Below are 21,080 nucleotides of genomic sequence, written 5' to 3' on the forward strand. Positions count from 1 at the left end.
CCAAACTGTCCGACCTGAGTTGACCCTCTAATACATTCATTTCTAATCTTGTCCACCTTCTTCACACCCAGTGCAAATCTTAACATCTTTAACTCTGCCTCCTCCAGCTGTGACTATTGTCTTTTTGTCAGTGCCACTGTCTCCAATACATATAACTAGCTGGCCATGCTACCATCTTGTAGACCTTTCCTTTCACTCTTGCTGGCACTCATCAGTCACAAATCACTCGACACTCTTCTCCACCTACTGCACCCTGCCTGCATGCACTGTCTTCTTCACCTCTTTCCCAAATTCACCATGATCTGAACTGTTTATCCCAAGTATTTAAACTCATCTACCTTCGCCAGCTGTACTCCCTTCACCCTTCATCCTCACCATTCCTCTTTCCTCCCTCTCATTCACACACATATATTCTGTCTTAGTCATGCTGACCATCATTTCTCTCCTCTCTAGAGCATATTTCCAACTCCCCAGGGTATCCTCAACCTGTTCTCTACTGTCTTTACAGATTACAATGTCATCCTCAAACATCATAGTCCAAGGGGACTCCTGTCTGATATCATCTGTCAACCTGTCCATCACCACTGCAAATAAGAAAGGGCTCAGAGATGATCCTTGATGTAATCCCATCTACACCTTGAAAACATTCGTCACCACAGACCTCACCACTGTCACACAACCCTCATACATATCCTGTACCTCTCTTACATTGTTATTTATTTATTTAACATTTGTTTACTGGGAAAGTCTGACTTGGAACAACGCCAATTTTCAGCAGAGGCCTGGGCAGAATTACTCCAGATGCGTGTCTTTATGATGTAGGAGGAAACCAGAACACCTAGAAGAAACCCACACAAATGCAGGAAGGACATGCAGACTCCACACAGAAGGCACACCAGCTGAGAATCAAACCAGAGAACCTCTTGTTGTGAGGTGACAACGCTACCGCTGCACAACTGCACTGTCCTGCTCTTACATAATTCTCTGCCACTCCTGACTTCCTCATACAATACCGCAACTCCTCTCTAGGCACCCTCTCATAATCTTTCTCTAAGCCCCCAAAGACACAATGCAACTCCTTCTGACCTTCTCTATATTTGTCCCTCAACACCCTCAGAGCAAACATTGTGCTCTTTCTCGGCATGAAATAATACTGCTGATCACTAATCATCACCTCCCTTATTAACTTAGCTTCCACTACTCTTTTGTATAATTTCATGGTGTGGCTGATCATTTTTTTCTCTCTGTAGTTACTACAGATCTGCACATCTCCCTTATTCTTAAAAATCATTACCAATACACTTCTTCTACACTCCTCAGGCTTCTTATCACTTTCCAATATTTCATTAAAGAAGCTGGTTAAAAACTCCACTACCATCTCTGCTAAACACCTTCATGTTTCCACAGGTATGTCATCTGGACCAACAGCCTTTGCATTTGTCATCATCTCCATAGTTGTCCTTACTCCCTCCTTGCTAATCCATTGCACTTTCTGATTTAGTATCTCCACATCATCCAAACTTCTCTCTCTCTCTCTCTCTCTCTTTCTCTTCGTTCATCAACTCTCAAAGAACTTTTTCCATCTGTTCAATACACTCTCCTTACTTGTGTGTATATTTCCCTCATTAGCCTTTACCACCCTATCCTATTGCACATCTTTCCCAGCTTGGTCTCTCTGTCTAGCCAATCAGTACAGGCCCTTTTCTCCCTCCTTAATGTCCAGCCTTTCATAAAATCACCATACACCATATCCTTAACCTTTGCCATCTAACTCTTCACCATACACCTCATTTTCTTGTACTTCTAGCATCACACTTAAGCTTAACATCCATATTATGCAGCAGGTTCAAGTAATTATTGATTTATTAATTTATTTAAGCTTGGTAACTGACAAAGTGGAGTGATCTAAGGGGACCTATTTCAGCCACATCCCAGTAGAAAAGACTCAAGAACACATACATTTGTAGTGAAAATGTTCTTCCCATATCTGTATCTGCATCTCTCTCTCTCTCTCTCTCTATCCTAACCATATCCTTAACCTTTGCCACCTAACTCTTCACCATACACCTCATTTTCTTGTACGTCTAGCATCACACGTAAGCTAAACATCCATATTATGCAGCAGGTTCAAGTATTTATTGATTTATTAATTTATTTAAGCTTGGTAACTGACAAAGTGGAGTGATCTAAGGGGACCTATTTCAGCCACATCCCAGTAGAAAAGACTCAAGAACACATACATTTGTAGTGAAAATGTTCTTCCCATATCTGTATCTGCATCTCTCTCTCTCTCTCTCTCTCTCTCTATATATATATATATATATATATATATATATGTGTGTGTGTGTGTGTGTGTGTGTGTGTGTGTGTGTGTGTGTGTGTGTGTGTGTATATATATAAATCTGTATCTATCTGTCTTATCTCCTTCCGCTTTGTCTTTCTGTGTCTATCTCTCCATTTATTTATTTACACATATGAGATGCATATTGTTTTGGTAAAACTTTTGGAAAAACAATGTTTATCAAACATTTGGAATATTGAATCAATATTTAAAGTGGCTGCTGGTGTTTATGAGATGTGGAGTATATCCTTTTGCTACCATAGTGTAATCTTGTTGTTGACATGTTTAAGCTACAGAGCATATGGGGAGATGCATGAGGGCTTGCTCCACCTACATAAAAGCTGTTTTTCCCCAATGTTATGTGGCTTGATGTGAGCTGAGTCAAACATATGTACATTTCACTTAATGGCATAGATCCATCTTATATCTAATATCAGGATTAACCTTAAAGGCAGATAAAAGTAATACTTTTCTTGACCTGCAATGGAAGATTATTCTACAGGCCAAAAAATATTGAGTTAAGAACCTATCTCTCTAGCAATTATTGTTTATTTCTTGGTGCAAATTTAAGTCCCTAGAATGGATGTTTGTAGAGCCAATCGTTTTGCAATGAAATAAAGCATCAAATAGGATTGAGTCTTTCATGGCTCACAAAACAGAGACACAGGTCACTTTGGAGCACCAGTAGATTACTAGGTATAAGGAGAGTTGTGCTAATCTTTTGAGATCCCTGAAGGGTTTAAGGCTTTTTTTATTTTATTTGTTTTTGGTTGGAAATCATAGCCTCATTTGCAGTTGAGTGAAATGCTTAGATATGGACATACCAAAGAGGCCATTGTATGCAGTGGTCTGTCTGATAAGTGAAGAGAATAGTGCTAAGATGGCTTCTTCTGATCTTGACAATAATCCCTTGCAAATTAACAGTTCCTGATAGAAGGATTTCCTGACTATAGGAGAGACATGATGAATGATGAGAGCATCGTCCAAATAATGCTCAAGACTCTTATGACCAGAGCTGCATCCAGCACTAAGTGACCCAGGCGGTTACCTAGGACACACTGGCAGGGAGGGGGCTTGCTCGCCCGAGAATTCATTTTTTTTCATTTGTAGGTGAAACACTGAAAAATAAAGTTGTTTGCTTACAGAAGTCACTTCATTAGTTACAGATCTCTTTAATGTGGAATTATTCAGATGACTTTTACTTCTGCAGAGACTGTGCATATTGACTGATACTGGTAGACAGACGTTTGAGCAGCCATTTATGGTGAAAATTTCTAAAGTGGGCAATTTTGTGATTGTTGGTTCATATGTTTTGTTTCATTGGGGCGGCCATGGTGGTGCAGTGGTAAGCATTGTTACCTCACAGCAAAAGGTTCTCCGGTTTGATCCTTGGCTGGGGTGCCTTCTCTGCGGAGTCTGCATGTCCTCCCTGTGGTCGCGTGGGTTTCCTCCAGGTGCTCCACTTTCCTCCCACATCCAAAAGACATGATGTAGTTGGATTGGACACTCTAAATTGGCCCTAGGTGTGAGTGAGTGTGTGTGTGTCTGTGTGTGCCTTCAGTGGAAGGTTGGGTGCCGGGCTGGCAACTTGACACTGTAAACTCCACTGCCAATCATGAGTGGATAGGTGAGTCACTGTGGCGACCCCTCACCGGGAAAAGCCAGAAGAAGAAGAAGAAGAAGATATTTTATTTCATTGTTTACTAGAAAAATTTTCAAACCTATAAATTTAAAACATGCTATAATAAGTGGTGCTGAATTATACAAGGAATATAAATTAATACAATAAGGAAGGTGACTCAAACATCTCATGTATGTATGGTCCTAAAATGTGTAAGGGGCTCATGATTAGAAAACTTAATAAACTTTATCCACCACTGGCGAAAAGCATTTTCTTCGAATGTGGGTTTGCATATCATTTTAATGAATGTGAGCTTCAAGGGAAGTGAAGTTTTAATGCTAAGTCGTTTTTGCTGTGAAACTGTATTGCTTTGTTTAGCAAATGTCTGTCAGTGTTTGTGCTATAAAATTTGAAATAAAAGTTTTAAATTAAATCCAAATACCTGTAATCATTGTAGAAGTGTCACAAGATGGGTTGCCAACTGGCTCAATGACAGAACCCATACTGTGAAAGTAGCAGACTACAAATCCAACTTCAGGCCAGTGACAAGTGGAGTACCACAGGGTTCAGTCCTGGGTCCTCTCCTGTTTGGTATCTACTTTTCTGAAATACAGGCTAACACATAAGGTCTTTAGCTAATGAAGTTCATAGATGACTGCAAACTAGGAGCCATAATCAAAACTCCTAATGATTTGGACAGCCTACAAAAGGGCCACATGGAGACAGATGCCTGGTGTCAAAGCCATGGCCTCAAGCTCAATGCCAAAAAGTGCATTGTCACCCCCTTTGGTAAAATCTCTGTACCCATGAGCTACCACATAGGTGGTAGTCTACTTAACACCAAAAGTGTGATAAGAGAGCTTGGGACACAGGTGGACAGTAGTCTCTCCTTTCATAATCAATTCACCACAGTAGTCAGGAAATCCTTCTACATGGCACACCTCATCACAAAAGGTCTCTCATCCAGGAAAAAAGAGGTCATTGTCCCCCTCTACTCATCACCCATTAGACCCATTATAGAGTACAATGACACTTTTGGAATGTACCTCACAAGACATCGGCAGCAGCTGGAAAGGCCACAGAAATACCTACAAATAGGATTACTAGCCTCAAACAGATGCCCTACGCAGACCATCTCAAAAAATTCCAGCTTTACTCCATCGCATATCGGCTACTCAGAGGCGATCTCTGCCTAACATACAAAGCTATGTTGAACCCAGAGCTGTTGGACATGCTCCACTTAAAGAAATCCCAACCCCTTTGAGCTACATGCTCTAGGGACCTAAATCTTATCACTACAATAAACAGAACATGCTGGAGGGATAGATTCCTGTCCCAGAGACATCCCATACTCTGGAACAAACTACCTATCTATTTCAAACAAAGCTCCTCATTAGCACTCTTCAAGAAATATCTTGATGATAGGATGAGAAATAGGAAATTCACTTGGGGGATCACCTCTGTGGCGCTGCTCAACAAGGGCACAGGAAAATAATTATCTTGGGTGGCGAAAGCCAGGGTAACTTTTTGGCTAGGCTTATAAAGGCCCTTGGGTCGATAGCCTAGTATGTACCTATGAACCTATAAGTAAAGCAGGAAATAGTATGCACACTGAGAGATTTGAACAGTGTTTGTGGTAACTGGGGAGAAATAGTCAAGTAATGGGAAACTGGAATGGCTGTGGTGGTGGGGGTAGAGTGCTGTATACGTAAGGAGTGGGGTACTGTGTATGGAAGGGGTGGTGTGGCTGTGTATGGGGGCGGCCCTATTCATTACCCTATCTAGACCCCCATTTGTCCATGATCTGACTCTGCTTATGACTGTATCTGTTTGAAGAGGAGTGCCACTTATAACATATGACGTGGGAACAGCTTTTTTGCCAAACATTACTATGCTGCACATTTTTTAAAATTTTGCTTGAGACCATTTTCAGTATGTGAGATATGTGCATATTTTAGTACTTTTGGGAGCAGATTTGTATCAGTGGATAAGCAAGATAACAGTGCCCAGATTTTAGTGATCAACAAAGAAGGTCAATCTCTCTTCAGTGATATTGGCTTGTAAATCTGCAAAATAAATTACAAACAGGAAGGGACCCAGCACTGGTCCACGTGATACCCCACTAATTGCAATTTTATGTTTGGGGAGAGTACACAACTTGGGGTTTCTTGGATAGCCAGTTTGCAATCCAGAGGAAAATGTAGGGATTTTTATTAAATTTGTATAACATTTCTGATAACGACATGTGGGATAGTGTAAAAAATGTTACCCAGGTCAAGATAAGCAGATGTTTTGACCCTTTAAGCTATACTGCCTAGATATTTTGCACTTCTGATACATCAGAATTTTCTTGTTTGGTTTAAGCTGTGCAAGCAGATACAAAGTGAAAAAAATGTATCCTGTGAGAGATCCATTAAAGAACCACAAAGCTCTACTCGGAATGGAGACAGCATGCTCCATGGATGAAGCCAGCTTAGATGAGTTGCTCATTTGTAAATACCTAGTGGCTGTTTCACATATGTAACCTAGACATGTTCAGGCTTAAAAATCTGCATGTTGTCACTGTATGACACCAAAAAGAACAATCTTGATGTGGTCAGAATAAGGATTTGCAATGTTACTACTAACTATGCTTTAATGCGAGATGCATAGTATACTATTTGGGGCATTCCTTGTTCATAGGTTCATAGGTAGATACTAGGCTATTGGCCCTAGGGCCTATATAAGCCCAGCCAAATGGTACCCTGGCTTTTGCTACCCAAGAAAATTATTTTCCAGTATCCGGAATCCCATGGGAGACCGGTGCAGGCAATCTCTGGCAAAGCATCATGGTTTGTCGATCATGTCATCCCAGGCAGACAGATCCTGGATCCCCTTAGAATGACACCAGAAGCTTAGCCAATTGTTGAGGTCAATCATTTTGTACTTGCACTGTGGTATCATTATGGGATGCTACTTAGGGCTAGGGTCATACCTGCCTGGGCTACAAGATCAGACAGCTCCTCCACGTCTCTTTTCATGTAGTCCAGGGAGGTACGTCTCAGGTCATTCACACCAACATGGATAATGACAGAGTCATATTTGTACTTGTTGTGGAGTGACCTGAGTGCATGCTTTATGTGGCGGTTCCTGGCACCTGACAGGCAGCTGACAGTAACTTTCTCCTTGTTTAGCCTGGAGAGTAGAACATCAGTGTACCTGACTATAGAGTCACCTATGACTAGAGTGTTGGGTAAGTTGTTATGCCTCATGGGTTGTAGTTGAGTGACACACTGAGTTTGTGGGCTATGTGTTATTTGCGTTGTGTTAGGGGGTGGAGGTTGCTTGCATTTCTGCTTTGGAGGTCCCTGTTGCTTGGGTAGATTTTTTTGAGAGCCTCCGTGAATGTAGGTGTGTGTTTTGTGTTTCTATGTATGTGTTTTGGTGGTGTAGGTTTTGAGGGACTATGTGATGAGTGTAGTGTGGTGCAAGTGTTTACCTTCTCCTCTTGACTGACTAGTCCAGTCTTGGGGGAAGAGAGCTTGCCTTCCAGTTTGGCTATATAAGTGCATCTCTCACAGGTTGTAGTGTTGGGTGGTAGGAGGAGAGGGTTGTTTGTGTACATGAGGCAATTGCTGCATTGCTCCAAGATGCCCAGATTCATCAGGTAGACAGGAGAAAACACTGGGAGCTGACCTTTAGACATGCCTGGATAGGTGCTTATTTATTAAGTACTAAAAAATGTTTTCCTCTAGACAAGTGAGGAAAGTTGAGTGCTGTAGTAATTTGTAGCTTATTTAGTGCTTACAATGAGTTCTGAACAAGTGCTGAACTCAAAGAAATGGATTTGAGTGCTGAAACTAGAAAACTGGCTAGTTCTAAGAAACAAAATTAAGCTAGAAGGCTTTCCTCCAGCACAGAAAGGCTTGGGGGATCAGAAGCTTACAAACAGTCCTGGATACAGCAAATCTGTATCTGGACTAGACGACCTACAGGAAAGGCAGGAAGCAAGCTTAGAAAAAAAAAATTTTTTTGTAAAGTGGAAAAGGGAAAAGAGGAGCAGAAACTAACTGGATTTGCCTTCTCAAATTCTCTCCCTGGACTAGGAAGAATGAGGTAATGACACTAGACTGGGAGGAGTGTCCCAGATCAGATTTACAGTAGGATGGGCAACTGCAAAGCTGCCAAGTATAAAAACAGGATACCAATAAGGAGGGAGGGTGGGAAATAAAAATTAGAAAAAATAAACCGAACCAGATGCTTAATAATTGTCAAAAATTTCTAGTTAATACCTCACACACAGTGAAACTAGCTAACAAAGTATATTCAGACAATAAAATTGCTATAAATAACTCAGAAATAAGCAAAAATAGGATACTTAATGTTATATATCACAGATTAGTTGGCTCAGAGCCATCCTCTGACTTCCTCCGATTAGCTCAGTGTGAAATGGCAGAAACACTCACAAGTTACCTTCTTAAGTAACAAAGTTGAAACCTGAAAAAACTTTAAAAAAAGCTTGAAAGAACCAATGAGATGCTTACTCCAAGGCATAGTCCAGGCAACCTCAGTTAGCCAATAACCGCAAACAATTCACTCTCACTGAAATGCTATACTGGCTTTGGCTAAGCTATGATGGCCTGGAACATGTGCTCAGACACACAGCCTCTACTAACAAACAACTAGGCCCAAAACACAAGCATGAATATGCACAATGCTACAATACCAACACTACTTAGGTAGAAAAAAACTGCTGAAATGTTTAAACAGATAAAGGATCAAGGAGACTCTAGAGAATGTTTTTAAATGCAAACAAGTTATATGATACACTCCTAGCAGGAAATCAGAACAAACAAACCCAACCAGATGCTTAACAGTTGTAGAAAATTTCTAGTTAATACCACACACGCAGTGAAACTAGCTAGCAAAGTATATGCAGAAAATACAAGTGCTATAAATAACTCAGAAATGAGCAAAAAACAGGATACTTAATGTAATATATCACAGATTAGTTGGCTCAGAGCCCTTCCTCCGACTTCCTCTGATTAGCTTAGTGTGAAATGGCAGAAACATTGACAAGTTAACTTCTTAAGTAACAAAGTTGATATCTGAAACAACTTTAAAAAAGCTTAAAAGAACCATTGAGGTGCTTACTCCAAGGCATTGTCCAGGCAACCCCAGTCAGCCAATGACCACAGATAATTCACTCTCACTTAAATGCTATACTGGGTTTGGCTAAGCTATGATGGCCTGGAACATGTGCTCAGACACACAGTCTCTATTAACAAACAACTAAGCCCAAAACACAAGCCTGAATATGAACAATGCTACACTACCAACACTACTTAGGTAGAAAGAAAAACTGCAGAAATGTTTAAACAGATAAAGGATCAAGGAGACTCTAGAGAATGCTTTTAAATGCAAACAAGTTATATCATACACTCCTAGGAGAAAATCAGAACAAACAAACCCAATGAGATGCTTAACAATTGTAGAACGTGTCTAGTTAATACCTCACACACAGAGAAACTAGCTAGCAAAGTATATGCAGACAATAAAAGTGCGATAAATAACTCAGAAATAAGTGAAAAACAGGATAACCTTGTTACACACTACAAGCTATGCCTGAGCTTCTTAGCCAAAGAAATCTGGACAAAGCCTAAATATTGGTTAAGACATACACCCAAAATTAAGGACAAATTCTAAATATTACTCTTATAAACTTAGAAAAACTTAGAAAGCTGCTAGAATAACAATTTGTATTAGCATACATTTTCTGAAAAATGTGAAGTCTGAAACACAAATATATATCATTTAGTGTTTTCAATCTTCACCAAGTCACTAGAAAACCACAAATTGTATAGGAACAGACCAAAAATATGAGGCAAAAATATGGACATTTGGGAGATACAACTTCCATTGTTCAGTGGTCTTGATGATGCCATTAACCTCAAGTTTAGTTCGGTCAAGCCAGGCATCTAACTTCTGATATGGACCCACAATGGGACCTAGCAGCTGCTGCCTGAACTGTCTACATAGCCACAATTATAGCAATATAAATATACGCATGGAACATAGCCTCATTTAAATACATACTGCACAATTTGTTATATACTTGTGGCTTAAACTGATGTGCCACCACTTATTTACTAAACCACATGCAGGAAAGAAAACATTTTGAAGCATTTTGCTGACTGCAGAATAGCATACCTTAAAAAAGGCTTAGCCTTAGGTACTCTATATTCTGAAATACTGTGGTGAGATGTATTTCTCTGATGTGTTGTACCTATGAACCCTTGCCTTAGAACATAGTATGGGCAGAGAGTAATCTGTACTATGTTATCTGCAACCTCAATCTGCATATAACTGATATTTAATATATGTAGCTACATATCTACACTCTGGATTTGGGAAGACATCACACTACCAAGATGCCCAATCCCTACATCATAATGTATGTACTAATCAGATGTGCTGTGGTTGTATGTTGTGGGAGTATCAGTACTGGACCTCTGTTTTTGTGACACCAACACCATAGCCTGTAAAAGTTTCCCTTCATCTGTTTCACTCTTTGGGCCTGAGTCTGGCCACCATCACAGCTGTATAAATGCATGCACCTGTTCTTATCACTGATATGTGTTATCATTTATGTATCCTATTGTCTACAGTGTAACTTATCAGTGGCATCTACTATGTGTCTATCCAAAGTCAAACTTGTAATGTTGAGTATACCTATGGAAACCTACTGTTTATAATTGTAGCCTATGCCTTCATCAGTCAGCTGCCTACAAGTATCTCTCTTGTTTCCTTAGGTATCATCTTTCTAGATGGGGATACTTCAGAGATTGGACAGCTTCGGCCAACTTGACAGTGATATTCTACTATATGTACTCGGGACTCATCGGCACTACTCACTAGGGAGATGTGGTACTTATCATTTAGTAACAGAGTGATGGGTGACATAAAACCAATGCGTTTGGTGATGGGAACTGCACCTTATAGCAATGCTGGCTACAGGACACTGTCATGATCAGGTGTCCTTGCAAGAAGGCATACAGCATAACAGCAGACAGTTCAGCCACTGGAGTGGACAACCTCCCACTGCAATCTAACTGATAAGAGGGTGTTTTAAATATCCTTGCATGGTGATAAAGATTGCAGAGATATCATATCTGGAGAAGTGAACGCAGGTTCCAGGACTGTCCAGCCCTCATATGTCTCAAAGGGACATACACCAGGTTAGTGACCATAGACTGCATATCTAAGGTGTCAACAAGGTCACATGCACCATTGCATTTGTTTCTCAGTTGTATGTCAGTTATGCAGATACACAGCAATTTCAGCTAAGATATACATCTATTCTATGTCAGTATATTCTACAGCATTGTTTTCATGCACAACAGAAGATTGCTTTTGTTTCCTACATATTTGTATTTACCTTGTTTTGTCTTGTGTTGTATAGTCACAAGCTGGACCATCACTGTGTGGGCACCTAACAGACTTGGTCAAGACAACAGGCTAATATCATCACTGATGCAGGGACCAATAATATTGCCAAGACAGAGAGTGAGACTGCGTCCTAGTCAGATGACAAACAGATACTGTCTGCATCCCTCTTGGGTGATCCTCTTGCCATTGTTCCAACTTAAGTGTACAGTGTCACCAAATCAGAACTACAGGCTCTATTGTATGTGCATTCACCATCCTACTAAAGGGTGCATCAACATGAGTGATAGAACCATCAATACTCCCGCTGCAGCAATAGCCACAAAGGAATACATTGCATCTGATGCAATTTTGTCCACTATGCACCAGCCTAGCAGGGATTACTACATGTCACAGTTAGGCCCTAATATGTAATCAACTCTAGTGCTCAATCAGTAGATGTGCAGGGACATCATCTAGTAACAGTCATGATGACATGGAAAAGATTGCTGAGGTGCTTTTTTTTCAGTAAAGATGACATCCAGTAATAGCAAGGTCAAGATAAGGCTGTGGAGTTTAGTGCCAAAGACATGCTAGGTCTCATGAAGACAATGGTGGAATACAACTGCCATAGTCACCTCTGTGTAGAGGGCAGTGAGTGCCACAAACTCTGCCTGTCTACAATGATAGCGGATAGGTACATACAAAGGCTAGTCATATTGACAGGCTATTTCAGGGTACATAGTCAGCTGCTGCAGGTGTAGTGGCATTTCCAGTCAACACTCTACATCATAGGCAGAAACACGTGCCAGTAGTCATGGTCAAGAACCTCACAATTGGACTGCATACAGGTCCAGTTCTCAGAGTAGCATGACTTAACTGTTACAGGGGACTTCTGGTCCAGCTACATCAAACCACCACATTGACCACAGATTATGGTCATATGGTGGTATGCAGCACCAGTCATGGTCCCATAGTGTCACTCCTTATCAGCTACTAGAGGACAATTTGTATAAAACAGAATGCCCCTAGCCACATAACCCCTATATCTGCCTCTGAGACATGGTTTCAACCAGGTTGTTATGTCAGCCACATGCCATTGTATACTTTGGTAACCATTCAAATGATAACGACCATGACTAGACCTCCATTCTATGTGTTGTATGAGGCAAGGTGTGATGTACAATGTGATTCAATCATGCACAACCCAGCACAGCTTTTAGCTAACACTGCTTACATCATATTTCTTCTATGCAACACTCTACTATCACTCTATACTCATCAAAGGACCATGATGCTAATCTAGACACCACTTCTTCACCTGTACTGCTATGTATCATGGCTGTGGCTATCTAGGAATGTATTTGCTACATCTGCTGTTCATTGTGTTCCAGGCTCACAGCCATCACTGGATGAGGAAAGGTGTTTTGACTGTTTTGTGAGCTGTAGAAATAGGTCCAGAAGTTCCCTAAATGGATGGCTGATATGCATGTTTCCTAATCATCATATTAGAAGGATCTAGCAGGCTGTGAATGGACCACACTGCAGTGCCTCCAGAGATACCTAGGCAGAAAACGTGCTCTATTTTCAGCCATGCTGCATGGCTACTGCTTAGCTATCTTGAACAAGGATTCTAGTGGCTATCCAGCATCTCCCAAAACATTGTCAGATATATTGGTGAGAGAGACATATGCTCATACTGCCGTTGATTCTGCAATTTTTTGAGAAGTACAGTGCTACACTCACCAACTAGGTGTCCCTAAGAAATATTACTAAGCTGGGAGCAGCATCACAGATGCCTTCTATGCCAGATGTGGGAACCATGAGCACTGCTAGTTGCTGTATAGAGATATTAGTTGTCAAACTCTGTGTATTGCATACTACCTGGAAGTTGACAGAATGGAACCTTTCCTACTATCAGTCTACAGACATCAGGTACTGTGTTTACTACCAGATGTGTGTGCAGTCTGTAATATCTACTACTTCAGGGAGGCAGACAAAGGCACAATAGCCATGCATTGTGGTGGCTGTAGCCTACCAGTGTGCTGGGGAACTAGATAAGATTATATGCATACAGAACTATCATACTAAGCAAAAATTAGAGTATTCTGTAGACTGACATATGTGATATGCCCACTGTGGTACCTGTTTGTCTCTTTATGGTCTGTTTATTTAGTATAGTAAGTGCTAGATGTGCCTTTATGTCCACTGATATTAAAAGATCATGTCTCCATCCTAATCCTGTTCATGCACAATACATGTCATTACTTATTACTGCATAATATCTCTCTCCACTTGACAATGGTATGTCAGCTGCTGGTTGATACACTGTCAGTATTGTTTTTGTTTGTACCTTTTACTGCAACATTGCTGTACTATTTAAGAGGTAGTGGTACTTGCAGAGAGCAAGTGTTGCTGTTCAAATAATGTTGGTGCTGCTGCTAGCATATGCAGACTCCCTAATGCTTTTTTATAGTATCTGTAACTTGCTACATGCTTACTGTTGCCCAGCTCTATGACTTGCAACTTGCTTTCAGAGGCCAGTTATTCACATCTATTCCCACATTGCTTTCCTTGGTACAGAGTAGAGCTAGTGGGTACTATAAATTGTAATTTGCCTGCATGTGGCTACTTCCTATGACAGCATGCTGTATATTTTACAATTTGACCATAAATACAACACATAGCTTATATCATCCACAGTTAATTTCCTGGACTTCTGTTCACAATGGTTATCTAAAAGAAATGCTTTTCTGGTGCTCCTAAAGGAGAAAAAGCAATCTATTAAAAAGGATAATCAGTTTTCTGAATTCTGAATTTGCGGAATCCAGGACAAGATCTAGCACCGTTCAAATCCAAATAAAAAGAATAATGGTTCAGATTTGCAAATTTATTTCCTCAAAAATGACAAAATTGAAATTTTCTCAGAGAAGACTACACTAAAATAAGGATGAAAACAGATGAATAAAAAGAGAAATAGCACTTATCCAATAAGTTAATAGATAAGCTATAAAAGAGAGCTAATAAAAAAGTGAACATAAATTCAAATTATTGACAGATAAAAAGGCGAAGCCATTTTCATACCACTTATTACTGAAGCATATTATATTCTTTTGATACTGTGATCTATGCCATATGTACAAATTTTAGTAGTCCAAATATCTCATGATTAAAAAAAATGAGTACATTTTACTGTGAGGGTTTGCTCTTGTGTTCCATTAGTCAATATAGCCAATTTCAATTTAATAAAGAGCGAGGCTTATCCTCAGCAGTGACTTTAGTTTACAAGAGTGAATTTTTACAATCATCAACAGCAGCAAAAGTGAGTTATACTTCTTTGAAATAGAAAAAAGTATGTGCATTGTTGCTCATTTTTTGTTTCATACGCACTATCCAGTGCTCACTCTTCACTTGCTATGCATTTCCAGGGATGCATAGTGGATATCATGCTTCATATGTTCCTGTAAATTAAAGTGTAAGAAAATACAGCTTTAGTATCAGTTATAGACAGTAGAGTGTTTTTAATGTTTTTTGTATTATGCTATGAGCTCTCATGCACTCACATGTAGTTTTCCCATTTTATGAAATATAGTCATCTATTTTTGAACATATCCATTCATTTGGTAACCACTTTCACCTAACTGGTAGTTATCTCTGTGTTAGACCAATGCAATAAATTATTAGAAATTAGTTCAGCAGCAATCAGTTTTGCTCATTTCTTAAGAAAATAAAGCTGCTCCAGTCATGAAAGAGATGCATAATAGGTAGTGCTGAATTGTCAGACAGCTCTTACAAACTGCATCTCCATGAAACTCTGATGCATTACAGCCCCTGTAACACACAGCCTCTTAAATCATAATTCATGCATTATAGTGTAGTACTGCTGAATCTGAAATATCATCGTGCTACAGAAAAATACTTGTTCTCTCAATCAAGTAACCTCACACTGACATCTGTTCTAACCCTTTGCACCATATAACAATTATGTAAAATCATACAGAAGTCATTTCACAATAAAGGATATGTACTTGAAGTCTGGTTTACCAAAATTACCTTTCCTGAGGGTTTCTTTTTGTTTCTCTTTTTTTCTTTCTTCATGCTGCCTAGGAATGCAAAAATAGAAAAATGCATATTTCTTTGTATTTTGTTAACAAAATTGCAGTCAACAACCTTATATTGCCAAGGGTCTATACCTAATTTTTTAACACCTCTGCAATCATTTAGTTTAATGGAAACATCACACTTGCCTCCCTTTTTTCATTCTTACAGAGTTGTTTAAAAGATCGAATGATCAATAAGACAGATTTTATCTTTATATCTGTTCTCTCTCTGACTGTGTAAGCTGTGACAACACATAAGAAACAAATGGTAACCCTTGAGCACTTGCAATGCATGCTCCTGAAAAATAAAAGTCAAAGACTTCTGTTATGATGTGAGTAGGTAGAATGATGTGATACTCCTGCATCTCTCCTTCATAAAAAATAAAGAAAATGAGAACAAAAAATCATTTTTATCATTCAATTTAGAAGTGGCTAGTAAGGGAGCATTGATGGATGTCTGGAAGCAAACAGGAGGCCTCTTTAAGTGATGGATATGGTTACATTTTCAAAGAAGTACCTATAATCTTATTGAGCCATAAATACCAAAGCTGGACAAGACACAAGCCTTGGGGAGGGGGGGGGGCATCTATGGTATCTTGGAAATTGGTTAAGCATCAGATAGAGGTATGCTTAATCACTGGTGACATGCTGTGGGCTCTGTTGGCAATTTAAAAAAAATTAACATGCCAGTAGTATCAAGAACTGGGTATTAAGCTAGCAACACATGAACTAATATTTTAAGAAGTGGAAGAGAGAGAAAACTGCTGTCCCCCCTGCTCCTTGTTCCCCCAGTCTTAGTTTGGTAGAACAGAATTTGTTGAAAGAAGTTACTTCTGATAGAAATCTATTGGTCAATGTGTGTTATACGTCAATGCTAAAGCTTTTTGAAAGTCTTTTTTATTGTCAGATGGGCTTAAGTCATTATGGTCTTGGGTAACAACATCCAACATCACCCTTAGGGTGAAACTTTCTTCTTGGAAGGTATCATGACTGCTGACCATTCTAGCCAGTCTCACACACTGTTCTTTCACCAATGATTTCTTTTGGTGAAGGAGGTGCCCACTATCAAAATGGAGTAACGGATTAAAATAAGTTGGTTTCCAGTACAGGGCAAACTCAAACTTTCTCCTGGTTTTATCTTTAATTAAGGACAGATCAAGATAGTTGACCCTATCCTCATATATCTCCACTGTAAATTTCAAAAAGTCAGTACTGGAATTCAAAAAACTGAAAAAAACTGGTTGAATCTGTCTCTAGTGTCGATCCAAAAAATAATAATATTGTCAAAGAAATATCCATACAGCGACCAGCAGTTAACAAATTCAGATGTGAAAACCTTATTATCTTCCCATTGTACCATGATGACATTAGCAAACACAGGTGCACATGTGGAACCCATAACTATCCCAAACCCGCCATTGTATACAAAAAAGATGTTTTTTTAAGACACTCCTTGAAAGACCACTATCAGTGAACCCTAAAATGGTTATGGTTAAATGTGGCCACTGTTCACAATGCAGACATATTTTGGAAATGACTGAAGTGTTTATTCAAAACTTTGGGGGTCATCAAATAAAAATAAAGATTTTATTATAATAGCAAGTTTATTGTTTATGTTGCAAAGTGCCAGTGCTGTGAAGATTTTTATATTGGCAAAGCTAAAAAGGCATTCAAGGAAAGGATTTATAAACATGTTTATGACATTCAATGAGGTGATAACAGGAATGCATTAGATAAACAAATTAACAACAACCTCTTTCATTATTTTAAATTTATTGCCATTGACCAAGTAGATTTAAGACCCAAGGGTGGGCCTACTGATTTATATCTTGAATATAAGGAGTTGAAGTGGCAGTTGTGAGTTAATGTCACTGCCCTTCAGAGCTTAATGATATGACTTCCATTAGTTGTGTCTTAAAGTTAAAGGCACGGTTTATTTTATGAAAATTAGGGTGCTTGAGTCAGTTGACCTAATAAGGTCCTAAACAGGTTTTGTTATTTTGTTACACATTTTAATATATTCTTTTAAATTACAATGCAATTTAAGATTTGTTAATTGTATTGATTCAACTTGTCATGTGATTTTATTTGGAGTATTTATATGAGCATGTTTTTGTATTGAATTATTCTGATGAAGTCCATTTCTCTAGCAGGCAAAAGTACTCAATCTTTTCAATAAAATAGGAGCTTTACTCGCTGGTCCCTTTTGTTTTTTGTTTTTATATATCTGTTTATTTCTGTGTGCTTATGGACTTTTGTTTAATGCTTACAACTTTGAGTAAAATCTCGTGAATGCTTACAACTTGTACTGCTCATGACTTACACATTCCATGAAGTTATTGAAGTTATATTGGGTGGCATGTGAATGATGAGTATTTCCCTTATCTACTTTAATTTGTGACTGTCTATCCTTTGTATTTAGCCACTGGTTGATGGTTGCAAAACTGATTCTGCTTGATAGGAGAAAGGTATTAAACTAGATTTGTGGCAAAGCTGGTCACTTGGTTTGTGCTGATATTTAAGTTTCTCTTTTCTCTTCTCTTTTTATCAATTCCTTCACCTATTTCCAAGTAGCCACCATCACATTGATTTTTTTAAATTTTATTATTTATTTGTATACTGAAACTTCACATATAAAAATTCATCTGAACGAAGTACATTGTTGAATTAATAAATCCATGTGCTGGAAATAGTGAAGTGGCTAGAAGTATAACGCTCTGACTGTGGCCGCTGTGACCTGAGATTATTGAATGCTGATATGCTTGAAGGCATCCTGGAGGATGGTGGGGCTGAGAAGGATGTGTACAGCCACAGTCGCACACATGAAGGATGGTATTGCTGTGGGCATCCCAGAGGTGGGCTAATAACTTCTCATGCCTCCAGCTGGTAGTAATCATAATTAAGATGTGCAATGAAACCTGACGGGCATTACCATCAGTTGTGGTAATGCACATAGCCATAATCTCTTTACTAGGATGATAGCAAGAGCACAAACTCTGATATCTGCCTGAATGATGGCAACTCCAAGTGTCTCTCACCTAAACAGACATGGAATCAATACACCATTAGGGACGGAATGAGGTCAAGCCCATAAGAAAGAGATGTGATGATCAGCAGGCAGAAGAAATAAAATAGAAAAAAATAATTTGGCGTATTGGTTAGACAACATAGCCCTAATCAAAATATGACATGTTATTTAGGAGTAGATTATTTATTTTTTGTTGTTGTTGTTTAGTCACCATCCTTTTGTCCAACAATGGGTTGTTATTTGACTGAAATCAATGTCTGTCTGTCAGTCCTGTCATGAACAGTTTGCAGGTCATGATGTCTTTTTCCCTCTATTAGTTGAAGAAGACTGCATTCACTTGTGTGACAAAGAAATATTTATGCTTAATTGTCAGATATTCTGATATTATTGAAGTAGCTGTTAATTATATGTAGTTAATGCAAGCACAGATGAAAACTGAAACAACTTTAAGGGCTGTTTGGATCCTTTATGAGAAGAATAGTAAGTAATTAGAATGAAGGTGTCCTTTATGATTCAGAGAAGGGATTTAACATGCCCATGGTTCTTCTGATGTCCTTTTTCCAATATAGTGTCTTAGAAAGAATGGCTTATTTTCCAGCCTTCAAAGCTTGTAAGATTATCTCTTTTTTGTTAGGGATTCTATTTTTGTGCCTTTTTGGACACCTTCTTTCTTACCTAGTTTTGGATGATGGGGATGGTGAGATCCTAGTCCACACAAACTCAACATGTGTTGAAAATGAGAATGTAAGAGCACAAAATGATTTAAATTTCATGGTTATCAGATAACAATGTGAGAATATCATTAAACTTTATGCAGTTTGTCTGTTTATATATGCCTATTTTATAAAAACACAGTCACTGTAACAGTAAAACACAGATGGTTTTTAGTATTTTGTGCCTTGGCATATCATGTTCAAGATATTTCTTTGCCTTTTGGCTTATCCACATCCCCAACACATCCCATAGTTTTTATTTTTAAGGCTTAGCTCCTAAAATAGCTTTTTGCAGGTTCCAATGCATCCATATCTACCCATACTTTGAAAACTGTTGATTCAGGCTATGTCATTTTAAAAAATAACTGTAATTTACTTTAAACTCCAAGATTCATACCATAGGAAACACTCAGTCTTTGGTGTTCATAGGATGGCTCCTGGACACTTCCAGCTTGATGACATTCCTTTGTCCAGAAAATATTCAGTTTCTGAGAAATTAATTCCTGTCTCTGACAAATCTACATATGACCTCAGCAAGAGAGATTTTGCTAGACCTGTGGCTCATTGCATCCATAATCCAAATGATCCTTACAAAATAGACTTCACATGAGAAAGATTCACTGATATGACATACTCTGACATTTATAATGTCTGTATTGCAATTTGTGAATAAAGAACTGTTTTGATGGATCAACCAGCTAACACTCTGTTCAGGGCTTGCTCTTCTTGTCAAAACTTCCCAGAAAAAGGAACCAAGAAAAGCTTCCAATTTTTCATGGAAGGCCCTGTTTAAAAGGTGTCATAGTTCAGGATGTCTTGTCCAAGCAGGTGAAAAACAAACACATAAACATCAAACTAATGAAGGCTATGATTTTCACCTTTCAAACTCCTTCTCACAAGCACTTTGCTTGTGGTCCTCCAGAGGTTTATTACTGCCCTGCTCTACTGTCAGGTGAAACAGTAAGCCTTGCCTCAGAGGTACCGACATGCTTCTCACCCACTAGCTATTCCTAAGTGCAACCTCTTTTCTTGACCATATACATTTACCTAACAGTATGGACGGACAATTTCCCAAAGTTTATCCAGCCAGCCTGGTCGACATGGGCATCCTGAGGCAGTGTAGCAACTGCCTCATGTTCACAGAGAACCCTTTACTCCTAGTCCACACAAACTCAACACGTGAAAGATGCAACTATATTAAGAACCTTGAATCTCTCACACACCAGTCAGTACATATGACAATGAGCAGGATGTCAGCATGCACTCCTCACCTCCTACTCTACCCAAACCTACATCACACATATGTACATATATGGAGGTCCTCACCAGAAACATACCTAAACACCAAAGACCTCCCAAACACAAACACAAGCACGCTGCACATAATACTTACTCTGCAGAACACGATACACATAATATCTCATGCACCAGTGTCTCAACTGTCAAGCTCTTAAGGCAAACCACAAAACCAAATATATTAGTCATAGGTGATTTCATTGTGAGACACACAGATGTCCCTCTCACCAGGCTGGATAAGGAAAAGGTCAGGGTCAGCTGTCTGTCAGGTACCAGGATCCAGGATATGCCATATCAAACATGCACTCAAGTCTCTCAGCAAAAGGTACTGTCATGACTCCATCATAGTCCATGTTGGTGTGATCAACATGAGATCTACCTCTCTGGACTATATGAAGACAGACTTGAGTTTTCAAACTATGTTTCTCAGGCAGGTATGACCCTAGCCTTAAGCAGCATTTTACCTTCACCTAGGATGATGACTCACTACAAACAGAAAATGATTGACTTCAATAATTGGTTTAGTTTTTGGTATCATTCTAAGGGGATCCAGTATCTGTCAGCCTGGGATGACATG

This window comes from Protopterus annectens, chromosome 8.part0 (assembly GCF_019279795.1).
Source record: "Protopterus annectens isolate FY-2018-M chromosome 8.part0, PAN1.0, whole genome shotgun sequence".
Classification (NCBI taxonomy): domain Eukaryota; kingdom Metazoa; phylum Chordata; order Ceratodontiformes; family Protopteridae; genus Protopterus; species Protopterus annectens.